Source organism: Amphiprion ocellaris, chromosome 13 (genome assembly GCF_022539595.1).
Source record: "Amphiprion ocellaris isolate individual 3 ecotype Okinawa chromosome 13, ASM2253959v1, whole genome shotgun sequence".
Lineage (NCBI taxonomy): Eukaryota > Metazoa > Chordata > Actinopteri > Pomacentridae > Amphiprion > Amphiprion ocellaris.
The window spans coordinates 11,253,845-11,276,367 of record NC_072778.1 but is presented as its reverse complement, the minus strand read 5'-3'; the positions used below and the strand labels follow the sequence as shown (position 1 = coordinate 11,276,367).

The 22,523-nt window shown below is 39.5% G+C and overlaps 2 long non-coding RNA genes across 3 annotated transcripts in view; both read left to right on the top strand.

Moving 5' to 3' along the window:
• The window catches only part of LOC111588478 (uncharacterized), a 242,339-nt gene that overhangs the window by 149,630 nt on the left and 70,186 nt on the right, over positions 1–22,523 (top strand). The gene's annotated exons all lie outside the window — the stretch shown is intronic.
• On the top strand, positions 13,546–14,606 carry LOC129350312 (uncharacterized). The gene is made up of 2 exons (XR_008603671.1): positions 13,546–14,271; positions 14,386–14,606. It is a non-coding gene; the product is annotated as an uncharacterized LOC129350312 (long non-coding RNA).

Genomic DNA, 22,523 nt, shown 5'->3' with positions numbered 1-22,523 from the left:
CGGTCTTCTTCCAAATTTGCGGTCGAAACATCAAAACTAACCATTGTTAATTGACAAAACTCACACATTTTACAGTTGAGTAGTTGTGCTAAGTGATGATATATACATTTCTTGGAATGTTTTTTTTTTTTATTACCACTAACAGGCAAGGAACAATATATGGTAGCTTCTCTGACCTTGAATTTCAAAATGGAAATTAAAAATTTCAAAAAATGTCACAAAAGTAAAAAAGTCTTATGTCCTCCAATAACACTCTAGGGTTGAAATTTAGAATTTTGAAGTATTTCAATTAGTGCCCTTTAAAGGGTTACAACCTCTACAGTTTAACATTTGCTAATGCTGTGTACAGTGTGTTATGAAAACACAAGAATGAATTTTAATCTACATGATAAATACCAAATTAACAATAATTTAATGTCGTCAACCATTCACAAAAAAACATCAGTAAAATAAGAGACTACAAAATAAATCTCAATCTTCCCCCTCTCGAGCAAAGTTACAACAAATATATCTTACATTTTATTTTTAAAATGATCAAGGCGGCTGTGGTTCAGGTGGTAGAGCAGGTTGTCCACTGATTGCAAGGTTGGCAGATCTTTCCCCATTGGTGTGTGAATGGGTGAATGAGGAACACATTGTTTAGCACTTTGAGTACCACAGCGGTAGAAAAGTACAATACGAGTGCAGACTATTGGCCATAACTAGATCACTTTTTACCTTTTTTCTTTATGTTCCCCCCTTTACTTTCCTGCAAGGTCCAATGAGGTGCTAAAGATGAGCTTTGTCTTCCACAGCTGAGTGGATGAGGTGGAGACTGGTTGGTTTGTCTGCGTGGGAGTCAGAGGTCACCGGGGTTTAGAGAAAAGAGCGGTGAATGACAGGAAGATCCCCCACACTTTCTCCACACGTTCCACCCAAAACACTGACCTCTCTTGTCCCTCATGGGTGCTCACCCACCACAGGCATTAGCCACTTAAAAGAAACTCTACACCAGAAGAAGCACATAGGACCATGTGCCAAATTACATTAAGAGGTGACACCGGCCTCAACAATCACCGATCCAACGCTCTCCTTCCTTCACTCTTAGCCTCTTCTTTAATCTTCTTGGGACTCATATAAGGACTGTTATGCATGCTGATCCTGACTAACTCAATTAAAAGTTCAAAGATGGACAAATTGGCACCAGACACTCTGCCCTTTGGTAAAACAGATACAACGTCATCAGAGTAAGTGCAGAGCAGAGCTGCATGAAATGATCTAATATAAGGGCTTTTTATTAAGGAACACTTCAGAAATGGTTTATAAGTGGTAATTAATGGCTTTATAGTAAGAAGCAGATATTTCTAATGGCTTATAAATGATTAATGTGCAATCAATTCTGCACCTTTAAATATTCAGTTGCAGCTCTCTAATCAATATTTTTTATATTAACAGCAGATAGAGTGGCTATATAAGGTTCATTTGCTTTGTAATGACAAATGCACAGAGAGTTCTTAAGCAACTCTGCTGCTCCCCTCAGTTTCTCAGAGAGTTTTAAGCATCTTTCAGATTATTGGGTATGTTTTATGGCCGGCAGCTTAACAGAAAAACTAGCTGATGAACACCGTAAAGCCTTTAGCTGATAAAAAGACAGATGTTTTCCTTACTAACTGGTAAAAACAAAAACAGGAAAATCAACATTAGGATCGTATATTTTTTCTTTAAAAAAAAAAAAAAAAAATTTGTCTGCATTTATTCTCATTGTTTAACTCCACAAAAGGGGTGTCAACATTTTATGAGATTGATGCATATTTTAGTCTTGCAGGCAAATATTTTAATATTTAGTGCATGTGTGTGACCATCACCAGCCCTCCCTGAAAGCTAAGCTGATATTCTTTATTAGAATTCCCGATTTTTAGTGAGGGTGGGCAGCGCTACACCTCAGTGATGAGGATCGTATATTCATCAGATGGACAGAAACACAGCTCCAAAAGAATGCTAAAGTAGTTCAATACTGTTTTCTTCATCAATGTGTTGATGAAAATCACTTAATAAAGGTTTTAGATTTTTTATGATGCCTGTACTTTAACAAGTTTGAATTGTACAAAGGAATAGCTTGTTAACGAACTGATTAAATCAAGATAGTGTAGCTTCTCCTCTTGTCTAGTAAAGCTTTGACCTTCCTGTGACCCAGCAGGACCAAAACATTTCAGTCCAATAAATCTTTTTCTTTACCGACGCTGATATCTGGCATTTGGCTGAAGCATATTCACACAGCTGCTTTTCTGCAGCTTACAGCAGGAATGGAGTTACAGAATCCCATTTATTGTCTTCGCTGTGAGTTTGCAGCTCATCTCTGAGCTCCTCCAGCTTCGTCTGTATACATGCAACACAAAGCATGCTGTGTTGAACTGCTGCCTGTCCTCTGAGAGCCTGCCTTGCTTTCTTAGCTGGAGAACATAAGTGCTGACCCCAAGACAGAACCCTTTCTCCCCTACTGTGAGTGACAGCCCTGCTTGAAATGTGGACACAGGACCTTGTTGCCCCCAATGGGAGGTAAGGGGCACGCTCCCTCACAACACTGCAGTCTGGGTGGGCTCAATCACAGAGGACATCTTCCGCTGGTGGTACAGTACATGCAAACATCTCAAATGTGAATCTGTAGATTATGTTACGGTGAAAGCGCCTACCATTCAGCATGCAGGTTTTGCTTACGAAAAAAAGGTCTAACCTACTCGAGCTCTTTAAAATTAGCCATGCCGATTGAATTTCTTGTTTCTTTGCTCTGCAGATTAAGCCCAGTTTGTAAAACAAGAACATTAAATAATCAAGTGCCGATTTTGGCCGTTGAAGAAGAGCTCTACACACAAGTCCACCAATCCATAACATCATATGAAACTCAAACTGACTCGCCCAATGTCTGCCTTTTTAAAACAAGCTCACTCTCGGGCCAAAATCATTAGTAAAGTAATCCATCAGCCTAACCCTGACTCCCTGACCCAAACCACAATGTCAGCCAATACAGACGGAGCTATTCACTGTTCAGAAGCCACCACAGACCTTATCTGTCAAGATCAGGAGAGGATGAACTTGCAGATAGCGGAAAATGAGCAACAACAGACAGAATCTCAAGCAAACAAAGTGTAATATCTCCGTATTTTCTCTGACATAAAGAATAATTACAAAAGATTAAACTTCTACAGTGGTATGACGACGTTTTGCAAAAACTCTCGAACCCTTTCTCCTGCTTCGACTTCGGGCCACTCGAGGAAACGGCGGTTACACTAAACCGGGTTTTCTTTGGCCAGAACAGAGGAGGCTCACTGCACACCAACCACTTATTGCACCAGATGCCAGTCATGGTCCACTGATGTTTTTGTAGAGAAGTTTGGTGAAATGTCAGTCTTCTTCGTTCCCCCCTCGGTGTATATATATGCTCAAAAATTAGCCACTTTGTTAGCCCTTGAACCTCACACGTCTACTGAATGTATGTGATTCATTTAGTGAGTAAGTCAGCCAGTGTGCTGCACCCACAGTCCAGATCGGCTTTGCCAAAGCACGGCACGGAAAATCTTTTAGAAAACGAGCTTAATGGAGTCTTTGATGAAACCATTGTTGGATAAAATAACAGAAAAGCACAATCTATAGGGTTTAATGATGGAAATAAGTTGTTTTATAACCCAGGTCGCTGCATAGTGCAGGTATTTAAAGTGGGAGGAAAAACTGCTCTGGATCTCGCCAAGTATGAAGCTGTGTGGTGTACAAACAAATAAGCCCAAACAAGTCCAAATAAAGCAAAGTACTTTGGCTCCATTTATATAACTGGGCCTCTTACAGTTGGACTGGCCTCCGCTCTTTGACTTCCTTTGATGCGTCCAGCTCTGTGGTGCAGTCAGATCCCATCAGACGGCCAGACAGAACGGAGATACAGTGCACCTGAGCCGCCCGAGCCACCACAGAGAGCAAGTGGGGAGATGTACTGGTATGCAGGAAAAACCAGCTCTATTTCAAGCCCTTCGAAATCGCTGAGAGGGTTTCCTTGTAATCCCATCCGTCATATTTACTCCCCCCAAAACATTCACGAGTCCTCGAGCCCACCCCCTCTTCAAACAAGCCCTCTGGATCGGAATCAAGCATGTCAATAAGAGGAGGCAAAAAGGGGCTTCACCGTGCCGATCAGCACTCGCAGATCGATGGAGGGCAAGTACTCCTTCAGTGACCGCGTGATGCTGCTCCTCAGATTTTGGTGAATCACTTTGTTCAGAGCAGGAGGCCTGCCTCTGTGTCCTCTGGGTCCAGCCAGCTCAGCAGCCTGTCAGCCAGTCAGACTCTTAAAGAGGTATTTAAATGTGTGCCTGCAGCAATGCGCTCACTCAATGACCTCTTTATTTGTTAAAATAGATTATTTTAAATAAATTACAGAGCACTTTCACTGAATAAACAGAGACTTTGGGGCTGCGGCCTGCATTACATACTTACCACAGCCACAGAGATCCTAAATGACTAGTGAGCTGTGTAATCGCCTTTGATTTCACTGATAGGACTCTGATTCTTTGGGTAAAAGAGATGGAGCCATTGAGGAATCTGAAAGGCAACACCGCTAAATGGGGGGAAAAGGCGAAGAAAAAAAAAGTCTCATGTGGGGAATATGAACTTGTGATGTTTCTAACCCCGCCATGTCGACGGAGGAGTCCATTAGAGGAACAGAGGGGAGCTTGAGGGAGTCCTGTCATTTCTTCCCCCCGCCGTCTGAGAGGTTTAACACTCCTTCAGCCTGGGTCTGCGCCATGCAAGAGACGCCACCCTGAGTGAAGGGGAGAAAAAAAAAGTGAGGAAAAGGCTGAGACCTTACTTCTTCTCCCTCTCTTAACCTTTCCCTTCTTTTGTTCTGACCAGTCACTTAATCACATCAGAGGCTGGAGCCGCTCCGGATGAAGTGCTGGTTCTCAGCCACCACGCCGACCACAGAACTTCAGCATAAGAAGAAAAGTATTTTATGTAACTCGAGGCCGTCCAAATCTGCCGCCCCTCCGCTTTCTAATTAGTTAATTTCCCCACGTGTTGCTGGTATGCAGCCTTTTTCTAAAGTGTTATGCAGGAGGTGAGAAATGCACACTCTCACTCTGTTCTACGTCTGTTTGCAGCTAATTTAGTGTGGCAGGGCCTAGTTCTGCCTGGATTACTGTTGCCCAGAAAGAAATCTAGAATAATAAAATGACAGGCAAAATGCTGGCAGACCAAAGAAGAGAAACCATGAAGAAATTAGGTTTGATTAACCTTATGAGTGCTTGTTTCAATTCTCACAGGTCTATTTATTTTTGAACATGTGGTCGACATTCCTCCAGCTGCACATTTCCCGGCATGTCTATTACATCTAATCTGTAAGTGGCTCCAAAAAAAGGAGAGGAGCTGCATGTATGTGCGTATACGTCATGCGTGCAATTTTCAGAATGGACATTTGAAAAGGTAATATGGCCCTGACTGTTATTCCACAGGGGAGCACCGGCTGTAAAAGTGTAAACTCAGCGGAGAAATTACCCAACTTTTCTCACATGCACAGCAATATGTCATTGTGTTACAGTCTGTATTATTTATTCATAATTAGTCAAAAATACGGCTGCAACTTCTGTCATTACTAATAAGGCTGCTGATGGTATTGTTTTGTCTTCAAATTACTATTTCCCAGAGACCAATGTGACATTTTGAAAATGAGATAAATCACATTTGTGACAAAGAAAACCATCTGATGCCAACATCTCAGAACGCCTACGTGCTTTTTGCGCTTTTTGCCTTAGAAAAAATGACAAAATATTAATTGCTTCTTAAATTTGTCAACAATTTTCTGTTTTGAAACAACCGCAGTTGATTTATGCATGTGTTTTAAACAGGCAACAAAAATGTGCAAAAAGCAAGACAACAAATTAAAATCAGTTTATCAAACATAATAAAATAAATCTAAAATACTAATAACCTCGACAAAACAGAATAACAACTTCTAGGATCGAATTCTAAAATAAAAGAGGATCAAATGCTTGTACATTAAGACCATTAAGAGCAATAAACAACATGTTCATGATCGATCCAGTGGTGTTCAGACTTTTCAACCTCAAAACAAAGCAGTCATGTTACGTTTTATACATCTACCAGTTCAACTAAAGAGGGATTTTTCTTCCTTAGATTGGTTTCAATTAACTAAAAAGTGAAGAGGGGAACCAATTCTGAAAATAGAAAATATACTTTATGAATTAGAAAAAGGTTTTTCTTCTCTAAAATCCTATCAACAGGGCTTCAGTGATAAGATATGACAAAATAACATCTTCAAACTTTAGGTCAGTTATTGATTTATAAAGCTGTTTTTTCCTGCAGAAATAATAAAATATGCAACCATTTTGTCATTTGCACTAATGCAGCAACTGAAAACAGTGCAAATGCCCAGTTTAGTCATTTTTTTAATAATTGATCATTCAGTTTGAGTATTTTTTAAAGAAAAAAGTCTAACTTCTCAAATCTAACTTCTTAAATTTGATTATTTCCTGTTTCTTTGTTCCTCTATAATATCTAATATCTTTGAGCTGTGGACAGAGCGAGATGTTTGAGGACAGCTTTTGGGCTTCGAGAAACACTGATCAACTTTTTTTTGTTTGGTTTTTTTTGCCATTTTCTGACATTCTTTAGCTCAACCAGTCACCCTCTGAACCCCAAAACCCACTGGTAGGCTTGAAAGGTTGATTATCTTTAAAACAAAATTGCCAAAATGACATCATTTATTAGAGTCAGAAAATGTAAAACGAAAGACTCATCACATTTTCAACTTTCCAACGGTTTTTGAATGCATCATCCGTGACTTTTTGTTTGGTCGTGGAAATGAACCAAATCCAAGCCACAACAGTCCCTTAAACCAAAGCGAGTGAACCTACTGACTCTTCAGACCTGTTCACAACTGTCATGGCTTCAGACATGATCAGATATCTAACTCTTCATGCTTAGTTAATCAGATAATTTCAGCACATCTCTCAGCCCGTCTGGTTATTCGTTTCTTGTCCGCTTTGGGGATAAAATCCTCAGGTTGGAAGCCAACGTGCTAATCAATAATCAACAAATTGTTTGAACTCTAATGATAAATATTACACCATATGAGCTGGAATATTTTTCTAAATCAAAGCCGCCCCACAAGAAAATCTGATAATTCCACCACATTTACTCCTGAGGTCTCCGAAACCAAACATGTTATTACCTTTTTCTTTTTTTTTTGTCGAGTGTGCATGTGTGATTATTAATAATTAGAAGGAAAACTTAATTCATAAGCCATTAAGTGTTATGAATAGCAATTTCTGTGACCCTCTCAGTGGCTCTTTAAGGCCACTCTGAATGTGGCACACAGAGCCGGCTCAGTTCTCCCTCTTTCTGGCAGCTATAATTGAGCCTAATAGCTGCAGCGTGGACATAGGGAACCTCTTTGACACCTAGACCCAAATTTTCTAATGAAACGATCAAATAAGCATCATCCAGCACCGGCGTATCAAAGCCGCCGGCAGCTGGCAGCATGTCATAGTCTGACATTTGTGCTTTTTAAGCGCTGCCAGGCCTGTTTCCCTCCATGTCCTCTGGCCTTGTATTAACACTAATAATAGGGAGATGCAGTGATGAATGGAGGAGACTTCATCCAGCTGCTGAGGAGACGTGGGCTGATTGCACACGTAATGGAGGATGACAAGTCGCAGGGCTGTGTGTGTGTGTGTGTGTGTGTGTGTGTGTGTGTGTGTGTGTGTGTGTGTGAGAGAGAGAGAGAAGCTGTTTCTGATATATAGTGTATTTAGTGCTGAAACAATTATCTAGGTGTAAGAAAACGAATCAGCAAACCGTTTTGATTCTCAGTTTTAGTTTATATGTAAAAACACCAATAATTTGCTGAATTTTCTGGTTTGTATAAAACTATCTTTAGCTTTTTGAGTAACTATAGCTTTGTAATATTGCTTTTTTTGTGGACATTTCTTGCTACTTTTTACTTTAACTGACCCACGAATAATTAATTGATAAGATGAGGTGTAGTAACATGGTGCATTACAGCTGCTTTCTTTTGTTTCCTGTTTTTTCATTTTTTTTTTCTGGTGCCGTTTGAAAGGTCAAGACTCAGTTCTCTCTTTCTTGTGGAAGGAGGATTAAGATTATGTCTATATGAAGCAAAAGTCAGGACTCTACAGAGAGTCAATTTTAAAACAATTTGAACTATCATATATATATATTCTAAAACATTTTACAACTGTTCTACAGTCTATACATGGGGATGTATTCTGCTCCTGGCCCATAATATCATGGTTGTTCGGCTGTTGTGTTTTTTTGTTATGTGGCTGTGCCTGTGCTTGGACAGGCCTATTAGTGTGTGTTTGTGTGTTTGGATCAGCTCTGGTTTTAATGGTGGTCATGAGTCCCTGCTACATTGGAAACACCTGATATTAAGGACAATTTGTGTTGCTTTGTCAGTTGGTTTGCTCAGGTGTTTGTCATTTTTTCAGTTTTGCATTCACTTCCATGACTTTCAATTTTTATCTATTTTTAAGATTTATGGCATTATACCTGTCACACTGACTGCACAGAAGACATTTCTGAGTCCTCTCTCTTTTTGCACGGTTGTGCTGTTACCGTAGAGGTGCAGCACTTTATGTTGCAGTGAAAAATGAGCCCACAGTCAATAAAAACGTGAATGGAACAAAAAACATCCAGAAACCGCTTGAGGTTTAGAGTGTTAAAAAGGCTCAACAATCTGTCCAAACAACTGGGCACTGCAGTTTTTAGCAAACATCACTTAAACAGGAGTAAATGTTGTATTTGTAAGGGACTATTTTCAGCTTTTGGCACTAGTAAGTATGTACAACCATGTGGATTTTCAATGTAAACTTTCTGACAATGAGAAAAATGTTGAATATTTTCAGATTTATCTGTTTAAAACAAAGCAAACCGCAAGCAAAATGTTCACCTAAATACATTTAAAGTGTAGAAAATGAGCCACATTGATACTGTTGCTCTCCAAAAAGAAAAGAAAACAGCAAAAAGGATCCGTATACTTGCACTTTGCCAATTTCTAAGTTAAAGGAAGTAAAATGATTCGCAGCTCCTCTTCCTAAGTTTGACACGGCGGCCCCGGCAGGAGTGGTTAGACCTTTTCAGGAATCCCCAGAGGGGCTGCGGATGTCGTCAGTCCACCGCCTGCTTATTTTTCATGCTTCTATTGGGACCGAACACGTGCAGACCGGTGCCCACTTTTTTCCCTGCACTTGTTTGGTTACATTTGACGTTGGGCGAGATAAGAACCAGATTGAACTCTGAGCAGCATCTGAGTGAGAGGACGCTGGCAGAGAGAGAGGCTGAGAAACCGGCGGCCGTGTAGTCTGCTCTATCTCCGCCGACTCGCCCCTATTATGTTACCTTTCAAGTGCTTTGTCACAGGAGAGAGGCCGAGCTATTCTGGTTTGCTTCTCCGGAGGGTCGACTCCTAACAGCCTCGGCGTCTGAAGAGTCTTATTTTAACGAGCGTGTGTGCAGAGTGTTTCCAGTTAGCCGCACACACTGTTTATTTATGGAATTTTTTCTGACACCTACTTACATCATTATCATCCCCTTTCTTGTAAAGTCCCAAAGTGCTGCCTCTGAAGGTGCCTTTTAGAGCAGACAAGTCAAGTATAGAATGGAGAATTGGCCTCCTAAAGCTAAAGGAATTTCCACCATGGCTGCTTTTTTCCTTAAGTGTGGGCAGCTCTCTAACATAAGTCATAAAATAGTGCCTAACACTATTAGGTGACTATATTTTCCTGTTCTGAATTATCCTTTCATGCTATGTTTTGTATTTAGCATCGAAACTCCAAGTTGTTTTAGCCCATTTTGTGCCGCTGTTACATTTTTACTCACTGTGAGCTCATTTGTCACCTCTACGGAAACAGCACAACAATAGCTAGAAGGAGGAAGAACTCCAAAGTGTCTCTTATGCAGTGTCCATCAAGGTCCACCACGGATCAAATCAAGGACTATTTTACTAAAATTGTAAAAACCTGCAGTCAGTATGTTAAACTTTTTTTTTGAAGTGGTCACAGGTGGCACCAATACTGGAAAACAATGGAGGCTCTGCATGTCACAGATATTTAACCCTCATGTCGTCCTGCGGCTCAAAATTGACCCATTTTATATTTTCACAGTGAAACTTCTGATGTCCACATTTTCAACATTTTTGGGAAATCTTTGAACATTTTTTGGTGGAAAAATAGAAATGTTAAAAATGTTTCTTAAGAGCATCCACAAGAACTTTTGTGCCAAATTTGGGAGATTTTTTTAAATAAAACTTTTAAGGAATTATTGGAATTTTCTTCCTGAAGGTTTTGCAGATTGTCAGAAATTTGGGGAATTTCTTTGCTGAATTTTTGGATTTTTTTCAGACAAGGAAACAATATTTTTTGGTGCCCATAAATGAGGACAACAGGAGGGTTAACTATGAAGACGAGGGTGACTTTCTACATTTCTGTGTTCAGCACGATGCTGGATGGAAACATAGGCTGGATGTGAGTTGGTGATGAATGCTGCCATGCTGATCCAATTTAGCCGCTGCTGTTAATGTTCACTGTGCACGGGAGAATTAAATCATGTTGTGACGCAAAGACTTAATTATATTATAAAGATATTCAAGGATCAGTGTAAATGTCATCAGGCTCTTAATATGCAGCTAACAGAAATGTAAACTCTGAGTGAAAAATAATGCAGCAGCCTCATGAAGCTGTCGGCTTGTACACATGCAAACATGTAGCAGGACAGTAATCAGATTACACATACAGTGTTATAATTGCTAGAACAGGTGTGTCAAACACCAAAAGCGGCCCGCCAGAGGGTCCAATCCGGCCCGTGAGATGACTTTGAAGTGTAAAACATAAGAAAACATTAACTGCAAATTGTAAATTTGTACAACTGTTTTTATTTTAAATACTTCCTAGATCTACTATATCATTCAGTTCCAGATACCTGAGACTAAATATTTTGTGTGTTTGTAGACACACTGTGATCTGTAAGTTGTAATGTGTAAATGTTACACTGAGACATAATGCTGTTTGAAACTGCACTTATTTTATTTATTATTATTTTTTTTTAGAATTTTCAGACTTTTCATAATTTCTTTCTACAAAGGTAGTTCTTTCAACGTGAACATTTTCAGAATGTACTTTTTTGCACAAAAACAAAGGGAAATATTTGGAGTTGTCATTATTTATAGGTCAGTATATGATGATTTTACAAGTCTGGCCCATTTGAGATCAAATTGGGCTGAATGTGGCCCCTGAACTGAAATGAGTTTGACAGCTCTGTGCTAGAAGAAGGTGTTTAAGTAAAACTAGCAGCACCACATTATTGCAGAAATATGTCCTGTAAATTTAATAGCACACAATACTTACCGCTTTTAACATTTAAATTAATGTTTTTCTAATCTCTAATTAGGATTTGGATGTCTTAAATGGTCTTGCTCGTGCTTATTAAATGTTAAAAGTAATTTTATAAATGGTCATGCATGATATTTTCACATAAATCACATCATTTGCACTTAAACATTCAATTTACTAAATAACAAGAGTAGCTGTGTTGGTTAAATGTTGCAGAAAAAGGTGCAATATTTACCTCAATCGCACTCAAGTAACTCAACTCTACTTAGTTACTATATTTGTGTAAATTTACTGCTACTGAAACACCACGTAGAGACGTGATCATGACAGACTGACCGCCTAATGGCTGCTCTCCAACATCAAACAGTTGCAGCAGTCTGTGAAATCTGTCACACAAAGGAATTAGTGTCGAAATGTACGTTTATATTAGAAAGCCTGCAGATGAGTGACAACTTACTTTGCAAATGCGGCTGTTCGCACCAAAGCTTCCCACTTATTTAAAAGTGTTTTCCGAACACGGGACGTACATCTAAGTGTGTGAGTGGCACATACTCTAGTCCGCCTAAACCTCAGACTGTTAAGTGTCAGCGAAGGACAAACTAAAACTGCCTGTTTCTAAAGACGACAAACAACCCCGTGTCCATCTTTCATCCGTCTCTTTATCGCCGGTATTTGTCTTTACTCCTGTTCTTCCAGAGTTGCCGAGGATAGTTGTTTCACTCCTCTCTGTTTGGACAAGGCCTCTCCTCTAACACCCCCTGATTTGCCAAAGGCTCTGCACAATTAGAGGTTCAAACACACATTTGAACAGGTAGGGATTTTTGCAGCCCTTCACTCAGCCGCTGTTGCTGAGTTTTATTGCCTGAGGGCATCAGCTTGTCATTTTGAGGCAGTGGACACTAAAACCACGTCAAAAAGCAGGGAAAAAACTCTAATTCTCTGTTTGACATTAACAGAAGTCGTCTCTCTTCCCTTGTCTTTTTTTTTTCCCTCCACTCTTTCCCTCCTCGCCATCTGGTGCAGCTGCCAGCAGAGGGGCTCGGATCTGACCCCGTCGTCAAGGACACAGATGGGAATTAGGAAAAGTGGACTTGTTTCAAACAATTATAGAAATTACTTTAATATCTTAAAACAAAAAGACGGAGGAATATATTTATTTGAGATGTTGACTGTCAGCTTAAATTTCCACTCCGGTGCCGTTGTGTGTGTTTTTGTGCGACAGACAAACTCCAGTAAAGGATGATGTGGAGACTGTGTCCACCAGGTGTGTTTTGTATTGGACCTAATCTTTCTGTTTGGTCGTACTTTTTTTAAAAACCCCAGTCAAACATAAGCACCTGCCTGAGGAGCAGGTCGTGACCTCGAGCCTCCAACCCTGAAATGAACACCGACTAATAGAGACCCGTCTGTTAAATTGTAATTGAACGTTACATGGCACTCTGAACTCAGAATGGTCTTTTTTTTTTTCCCCGTAAGCGTGCAGGATTTAGGCAGACGCTCCAATGACAACTTAATTTCATCACCGAGGAGCAGCGGCGAGTGTTTTTGTTCGAGACTCTCCCTCGAAATGCGGCTCTTATTAATGATAATTGGTAAAAAAAAGGTGACACATGTCTGACTCTTGTTTATCTTACATTTTGGATAATTTGAGGCACACTTTTTTCACAAGGACAAATTAAAATTGGGAAAACTTCAGCACAATGTCTTTTTTCATGCAAAAGATAGCCAGAGTTTGTCATGTTCACACCACTGCTGGTTTTACGTTGCTCTTAAGACAGTTAGCGTTTCAGGTTTTACTGCAAGAATCAGTAAACTTAAGATAAATGTTTGCTTATTTTTTTTAATTAATTTGTATTTTTGGGCTTCTTGGTATGGAGGACTAAAAGTGCCAAAATTAAATAAATAAATACATCATTAAATAATTAATTAAATATGTCATTAATTAATTAAAATTGGAATTAAATATTTCATTAATTAATTAAAATTGGAATTAAATATGTCATTAATTAATTAAAATTGGAATTAAATACTTAAATGTGTTATTAAATAAATATATCATTAAATAATTAAATATGTCATTAATTAGTTAAAATTGGAATTAAATATGTCATTAATTAATTAAAATTGGAATTAAATACATAAATGTGTTATTAAATATGTCATTAATTTATTAAAATAACAATTATTTTAAGTAAAAAACATATTTCATTATTTCACGATTTAATTAATTATTTCATGGTCCTTGTGTTGCAGTGGATCATGAATTAATTTTATCTGTCAACCTCGCCCGTCAAAGTCGGTGGGCGGATCCTAACACCTGATTGGTTACCCTGCACATCAAGTCAAGGCAAATCGATTCCAGATAATGGATTGACGCAGAGCTTGTGAACACATTCCGATACACTGGGTGGCGCTATTCACCTCTACGTTGGTTTGGATACTCAATAAAACAAAACTTTATTAGCAACCGCTAAAGACTCGGTCCTCTTTCCCAAATGTTGATACATGCGGTGCAAGACAAATTTTCCTTTAGCATTTCCTTTAGCATCTACTCGGCGCGCCACGGCTCGTCTCGGTTTAGTTGTTTTTCCATTACATTGAGAACCACCTCATCGTGGGTGGAGTCGTCATAGCACGGCGGTCCGAAAGTCCCTTACCGTCATTTCTGTGCGACACAAACGCAATGCAACAATGTACATGGAGGCGATAGTACACCTGCTGCTCGGTCTGTGGCTTTCTGTCAGATTCAGAGTAATAGAAGAGTCGGAGAAAGCTGAGAGCGACGAGTCGAAACACTGAGGAGACACACAGGAGAGTTTGGGAGGCGATAAAGCAGTATCAAGCCGAAGACAAGAGGATATGAACGAGACGACATATGAGGGTAAGCTAATGCTAGTTCGCTAGCTATCGTGTATCAGTCCTGTGAACGACCCTGTAATGGCTGCAGTTTGTCACTATTAGGTATTAAAATATGTATGCTGTGTATGTGTTTCAGATGCTCTCTGATGAGACTTCATGGGATTTACCTGAAGCAGCAGCACATGAGCCTGCAGTGGCACAAGGTGTAGAGGAGGAGGACAGAGATGTACAGGATGCACTGATGCACTACGTGTCATGCAAAGTTATTCTTCTTGTTATACTTCTGTTTTTCGGTCCCCGGACCGCTATTGTTTTCTTTAATGCAATTCTGACAATAAACTTTTGTAGATGTGTCTATACTATTGTTTGTTTGTGAAGGTTAGCAAGATTAAATAAAAAATTAAACGCCAAAACATTAAAACAGCTGTTTTAAGAAAATTCCAGTTTGATAAATCAGTATTGCTTTGGTGTAATTCAGTCACCGGAATTATGCACCATAAAGGAGTTTGTGTTAAAACATGTTAAATCCCATTAAACACAAATACATTATTAGGGAATATAGAATTGTTTGGTTCAGACTGTTGACTCTTTTTCTACCAGTGTCTTAACAGACAAAATGAGAAGTTATGATGCAATCACATAAGTCACAAAATAGTTTATTAGTCAGCAGCAAAATCAAAACTATTTACAATGTGCAAAGTACAAACTGTGGTGGGCCTCTCCTACAGTGGAGGACTAAAAGTAAAACTATATACAACTACAGGTGCTGGTCATATAATTAGAATATCATGAAAAAAGTTGTTCATTATTTCAGTAATTCCATTCAAAAAGTGAAACTTGTATATTATACTCATTCATTACACAGACTGATATATTTCAAATGTTTATTTCTCTTAACTTTGATGATTATACCTGAATACTAACAAAAATCTCAAATTTGGTATCTCTGAAAATTAGAATATTGTAGAAAGGTTCAATATTGAAGACACCTCTAATCAGCTAATTAACTCAAAACACCTGCAAAGGCCTTTATATGGTCTCTCAGCCTAGTTCTGTAGGCTACACAATCATGGGGAAGACTGCTGACCTGACAGTTGTCCAAAAGACAAGCTTTTTCATGATATTCTAATTATATGACCAGCACTTGTAAATCTCAAGTCTATGGGAGGTGGACTCGCTCACACTCGCCGGCTGCCCACTGCCTACCCAGCTACCCCAGCTGCCCCAGCACACCCAGCACTGCCTGCCCCAGCTGCCCCAGCACACCCAGGAATGACTGGTTGAAGGCAGTATTCTGGGCCATCTCCTCCCGCTGCAAGGCCGCTTCATTCTCTCTTGCCTCGCTGAGGAGCAACCAGATGTTCTCATCATGCTGGGCATGACTCCACTCCTCCTCAGCCTGCATCTCCACAAGTACGCTAGGAAGGTCCAGTTTTCTGTGGCCCCCTTTCCTCTTGCCTAGACCAAAGACAGAAAAGTGATCAGAGTCAGCTTTAATGGCCAAGTAAGTACACAATATACACGGAATTTGGTTTCGGCTGTTGGTGTCATCCTAGGAATATGGAAGAGAATAATAAAAAATAAACTATAGAAAGAGGAACAGGGAGGAAAAAGAAATAGTAGTAAAATAGAACACAATATAAACAGAAATGTACAGCTAGACTGGAATGTATGAACACATTAGCAAAATGGTAATTGCTATAAACACAGTAGTGGTGATTTTTGTGTACAGGGCTCTGTAGTCCAAATGTCCAGGGTGAGTGGGGTCTCTGATGATGTTTTCTGCAGTCCGTACTATGGGCTGTAGTCTGTTTCTGTCCTGCTGTGTGGTTGATCCAGAGGTGCACAGGACAGATCGGATGACTGCAGTGTAGAACTGGATCAACAGCTCATGTGGCAGGCCATGTCTCCTCAGCTGTTGTAGGAAATACATCCTCTGCTGAGCCTTTTTCAGGAGGTCCTGAGAGATTGTAGTCCCCAGGAGCTGGAAGGACTCCACAGCTATGATGTGATGTGTTTAGCCACCCGTCCATCCATTTTCAATCATGATCATGTCTTTGATACTTTAATAAACTTCTGGCACTCTTCGCTTTAACCAAAGCACAAGCAGTAACTCCTCCACCACAAACAAAAACGACGTGGTGTGAACTTCATTTCATCCTGTGCACATTTTGGAGTTGCTAAGAAGAGCTGTGTTTTCTCATTTTTATGTATATTTTCATTCAGTTTCACAGCTACCTAGTGACTATAAGAAGAATGGTTGCAATACTACACTGCACCAGAACGTAAATTAATTAGAGTGACTTACTTGTTAAGTCAATGGAAAATAAATGCAGCTGCATGTGTTCTGTTTATGTGTCACTGCAGCTACATGTAGCTTTCATCAGGCGTTCCTGAGCTGGCTGCTGCACAGTTTGCATTTACACCTGCCTGAATTCTTGGTCGTTGGTCTCACTGTTCTGATCATGCTTGCAGGCATTTACACCTGTAGTAATAATAATAATGCGAAAATCAACCATGCTCTCTGTTTACCGTGTCTTACCGGTGATAAGACGGTGCTGTTGACAGGGTCGGTGTCGAAGCTGGTGCTGGAGAGGAGCTGCTGCTGGTGGTGGAGAGGAGACAGGGCAGCCGGGGGCTCCGCGACGGAGGTGGAGTAGGCTTCGCATGTGGAAAGGGATTCTTGAACAGAAATAAACACTCACTCTAAGTACAAGAAAAACACGGCATGCTGACTGAAGTATTAGCTTCTGAGAGCTAAACGTTAGAAACAGCAGCACGAAATACAAGCAGAGCACGGAGTTAGCGCCGATGGCTAACTAGCTATCTTATTGTCTGCTCCAGGAGACAACGACGTTACTTTCTAAAAATACTTGTTTGCTTAAAAGAAGCTTGCCACCAATGGAATAAATGATGTATAAGTTTCTTGAAGTCACAAAACACTCACCGTCCTCGAACGTCTCCAACAATGAAGCGGCTGAGTCTCCCTCCTGTTGCTCGCCGGTGCGGTGCCAGTAAATAGCTTCCATTAAACCTCTTCCAACACCTCCTGGTTGACCCACGCCGGCCGTTGTGGTCCTGGGTGGACCGATAGTCACTTTTGAGCTTTTTCAGCTTCTCCCTACACTGCTTCTGTCCTCTTTATATACAGTCTACTGTATATGTGAGCGGCCATCCGCTCAGAGACCTCCTGATAAACTTTCTCCGTCCAGCTCTCTCTGTATTCTTTGGTCCACCACCAAAGACAAAGTCTCGACCTCTTCATTCACCCACGGTACAGGTCTGGCTGTCACATTAAAATTATGAAGAACAGAGAGTTTCGTGAAGAGCAATGCACACCGTCGCTGTTTACAGTCATTTTTTAATGCAGGATTTTGTTTTCGTGCTGAAGTTGCTCTGTGTCGTCACTCCCTGTCCAATCAGTGGCCTGCACTATGTAAACGCCACATTATCGGCTCATCTCAGCTCGCTGGGAACCTCAGCCGAGAAGGTGCTGAAAATTAGTCCGTATGGAAACGCTCGCTAACAAAGATGAGACGAGCCGTACCGTGCCGAGTAGATGCTTGTGGAATCGCGGCTAAACAAAGACGAGCGGAGCCGTGCCGCGCCGAGTAGGTCCTAAAGGAAAAGCGCTCGACACTCCGAGCATCGCTGCAATTTGACAGGCTGGTAATCCACAAAGAACGTGATGTTCCAGAACTTCCCTCGGTATGCCAAACGCCCTGGTCCCTGTGTGTGCTCCTGTTGCACCCTGGTACCAGAAAACCGGCGGAGTACTTCCTCTAAATTTGCAGTCACTCTACGGTCAACATCTTGGTCGGAAAGTGCGGAAATAACTTCAACAACTTCAATAAATTCCTCTGCTTTACACGCTACATGCTCGCGGTCAGCAGGTCCTGCTTCCACATACTCTGCAAGGTCTAAAAGATCTCTCACCAACTCTCTAGAAAGTTCACAGCGACTCTCCCTCTACACAGCCACCATGTTTAGAAAGACTTCTACTTCCGGTTTCAAGGCAGACAAAAGCAGTGGATTAGACTAGATTCACGTTAGTCCCGCCCACGGACTTTGACGGGCGAGGTTGACAGATAAAATTAATTCATGATCCACTGCAACACAAGGACCATGAAATAATTAATTAAATCGTGAAATAATGAAATATGTTTTTTACTTAAAATAATTGTTATTTTAATAAATTAATGACATATTTAATAACACATTTATGTATTTAATTCCAATTTTAATTAATTAATGACATATTTAATTCCAATTTTAACTAATTAATGACATATTTAATTATTTAATGATATATTTATTTAATAACACATTTAAGTATTTAATTCCAATTTTAATTAATTAATGACATATTTAATTCCAATTTTAATTAATTAATGAAATATTTAATTCCAATTTTAATTAATTAATGACATATTTAATTAATTATTTAATGATGTATTTATTTATTTAATTTTGGCACTTTTAGTCCTCCATATCTTGGTGCAGAATGATGCAGTTTCACATTAATGTGAACCTTAAGTCTGAATTCAAAACATGAACATTGAAGCATCACCTCAGAGCCAGCTGTGGTCTAAACTTGAAATCTGTATCGCATCCACTGAGTACAGGGGACGTCTTGGGTCCAGCAGTTACACTTTAGAAGAGAGATTCTGGTCTTTTGTGAGAATTTGATATGTCCTAAATTATGTCTATGCCTTTATTAGAGGCTCAGTAATGCAGAGTTGACAGGAAATGTAAAGACAGAGAAGTAGAGAGCATCAGAATCAGAAAAGTCTTTATTACCAAGTGAGTACACACAAGAAATTTGACTTGGTGTATAGAGAGCAGTGCCTAGCAACAACAACAGACAGTAAAAGATTAAATAAACAAATCGAAATCTGAGAATTCTAAATAAGAAATGCTACAAGTGTAAGTATAAGAAGTACTGTGTAAAAGTAAGTGTAAATCCAGGGTAATAAATTAGAATATTATTTAATTTGCAATATTGCACAGAAGGGTGTTGCACATGAGGTTGAATACTGTATATGTATTGAATATTGCACTGACAGGTGTCCTTAATAATTTTCTGGTGAGAGAGGGTGAATATACAACCAGCTAAGCTGAAAAAGGGAATAATGCAAAAATTATCAACAGCTGAACCACATAAAAGCAAAAAAAAAAAGCAAAGTAAAACCTTTAACACTTACACCCTTTGAGTTATTGTGACAATGTGTAGCAGCGGTGCGCTAAACAAACTTCCCCAAGTATCATATTTGATCTCTTAATTGGAAGGTTTTGCTTAAATCTTTGTTAAACTTAACCCATAGAGAGGTTTTTGTTGCCTTTCTTGATTTTTACTTGAATTTGTGATCCGTTACGTGCTCATAGTGTCGACTGTGATATCAGGTATCAGTCTTAATTTCCACTTTTGGAGGTGAGGTGCAGTTTAATTTAAAGACAGAAGATGTGATCTAACTGTCATGAAAATGAGAATGAAGTGAGCGACTAAAAAAAATGTGGCAGTGGTTTGATTTAACAATGTGTTCAGTCTCCTGTATGTACAACAAGGTGGAAACAGCCAGGGGGAGCTGTGTTTACAGAGAAGCACTGTCTGTAGGGAATCTGTGTGTGTGTGTGCGTGCGTGTGTGCGTGCGTGCGTGCGTGCGTGCGTGCTGTAACTATGCAGCCCAGCAGTTTCCTACATTTGGACCCTGATTCATCATTTTTGTAATTTCTGCTGTTGTCTGCTCCAAAAAAAAAAAAACACCCAATACTAAACCAATACTACAGACAGCGTGACTGTTTTACCTGATTTCAAAGCAAAACAAATGCACAAAAGCAACGAAGGGCAAACCTGCAATTGAACTTGTCTTATGTTTCCAAAACGTCGAACTGTGAAAGGCCCCATAATTGATACGCAGGACCCCGGAGGGCACGACTCCTGTCAGATCAGCAACTGACATGAGCTGCCAGAGCCGCACACTGCAGGGAATACCGGCTAATTAGCCCCGTTTAAACATTTCCTGGTTTGAAGAACTTAAAGACCGGGGGCCACAATCACACGAACAATAGCTGCTCACTTAGTTAAAGTCCCCAGAGTGTGGATCAGACGGTTGGTAACATTTACTTAAACAGGACTGAGATCAAACCTGAACCAGATGACATTACGACGCACCTGTGGACGGCTGCAAGCAGAAACATTTCTAATCAGTCGAATGAGAAAATAGCTACTTATGCTGCAACAAAAGGTTTATTAATCGGCTCTAAAACCTCTGATAATTCATCAAAAAATCCCACATATTTCCTCATTCTAGCTTCTCAGTTTGATGGTTCGCTGCTCCTCTGCATCTTATGAGTTGAATATCTTTAAATTTAAAGTGCTGCTCAGAAAAGTAACAAAAAATAACCTGCAGATCAATCAAATACTGTGCATGAGATGTACATACAGTAAATGGAGGTGCAGCATTAAGAATTAAAGCCAGGAACTAAACAAGACTCACAAATCATTCTCATTTTAATTGGCTGCTTTAATCAGCTGTGTTTCTTTTTTATTTATTGTGTAGTTTATGTAATATACAGTAAATAAATTGTTAATTTTCTTCAGAATTTATTTGTACATATATTTTTGTATCTTGTACAAAAGCAGCCAGAGTGCATGATTTTGCATGTCAATAAATTACACATATCATGCATTTAGATTATTTTTATAAAAACCTTTCTTGTTTGTGTTCTTATTTTGAGACAGAGTAGAGGATTTCAGACACAACCCCACCTACTCCCATGGTGCCTGGCCATGTTTTAGGAAGGCCAGAGAAGCGTCGATTCAGCTTCACGGTCATTTCTGAGCCTGTATTTTGTGGTGCTGTTTTACTGCGCTACAGAATGTAATATGAGGCCGATTTATTATTTTAGTCTCTAAGCGTGAAAAATGCACCAAAAAATATGTAAAGCGACGATTATGTTGAAATCAGACAGAAGTGTCCACAAAGTGCAGCCTGGAACGGTGTAACAGAGATGAAATCCGCTTAGAGATCCCTAAATATCAGCTTGGCATCGACACGTTACTGTGATAATGAAACAGAATAAACAAATCTAACATAAACAAATCAGTAAGGTCAATAAAGTAACCACATTTAATTGCACATTCAAGAGGGAAGTGCAACAAATACACACAGACAAATAGCAGCTTTGACATAAATGGATTTATTATGGAGTTATGTTATAATGTGCTTGTTGTTTATGAAAATATGTTAGTTCATTTTGTTTGGAACCTATAAAACAGGGGTGTCTAACTCATCTTGATTCAGGGGCCACATTCAACCCAGTCTGATCTCATTAAAATCTTAGCATAATAACCTATAAATAACAACTCCAAATATTTCCATTTGTTTTAGTGCAAAAAGGTACATTCAGAAAATTTTATGAACTGTCTTTGTACAAAATATCATGAACAACCTGAATTTTCTAAACAAAAATAAGTGTAACTTCAACAATATTACGCCTCAGTGTATCATTTTGCCCCACCATACCTCTCTGAGCTTCTACACCCCTAAAGAGGTGGTGTAGAGGGGACCGAGCGTTTTCTGTTGCAGCTCCAAAACTTTGGAATGAACTGGTGCTGCACATCAGACAGGCCTCCTCACTGCCTAATTTTAAAACCTTTCTTAAAACCCACCTCTTTTCTTTTCTTTGGCTTTTCACATCAAGCAGGTTTGTTGTTTCCGTGTCCATGTATATTGTATCTGGGATGGGCAGTCCAGTGTGTTTAGTCTATTTATTGTTTATGTTTTATTGTGTATTTTGCTTTTAGTTTAGTTTATTTTTTATCTAGTTCTATTATTTTTATCTTTTGATCATGTTTTTTACTCCTCTGTACAGCTCCTTGGTCAACTCTGGCTATTTTAAAGTGCTTGACTTGACTTGATTATTTACACATTACAACTTACAGATCACAGTTTATCTACAAAGGCACAAAACATTTAGTCACAGGTATCTGGAGCTGAACAATGCAGTAGTTTACTTTATGATTGAAACAACTTGTCAAGATCTAGAAATGATTTAAAATTTACATTCATTTCCACTTTTGCGTAGTAATCCTGACCACCTGAACTGACACACCATACAAACTAAATGGCAACTATTAAGCAAGAAGGTTGATTTATCCCCCTGCCTTGTAAATGTATAAAATTCATACTTAAAAAATACATTAAAGTTGTGACAGGATTCCACCAAGCCAAACTCTTTTGTACTGAAGCATCTGTCGGTGTCTTTAAATA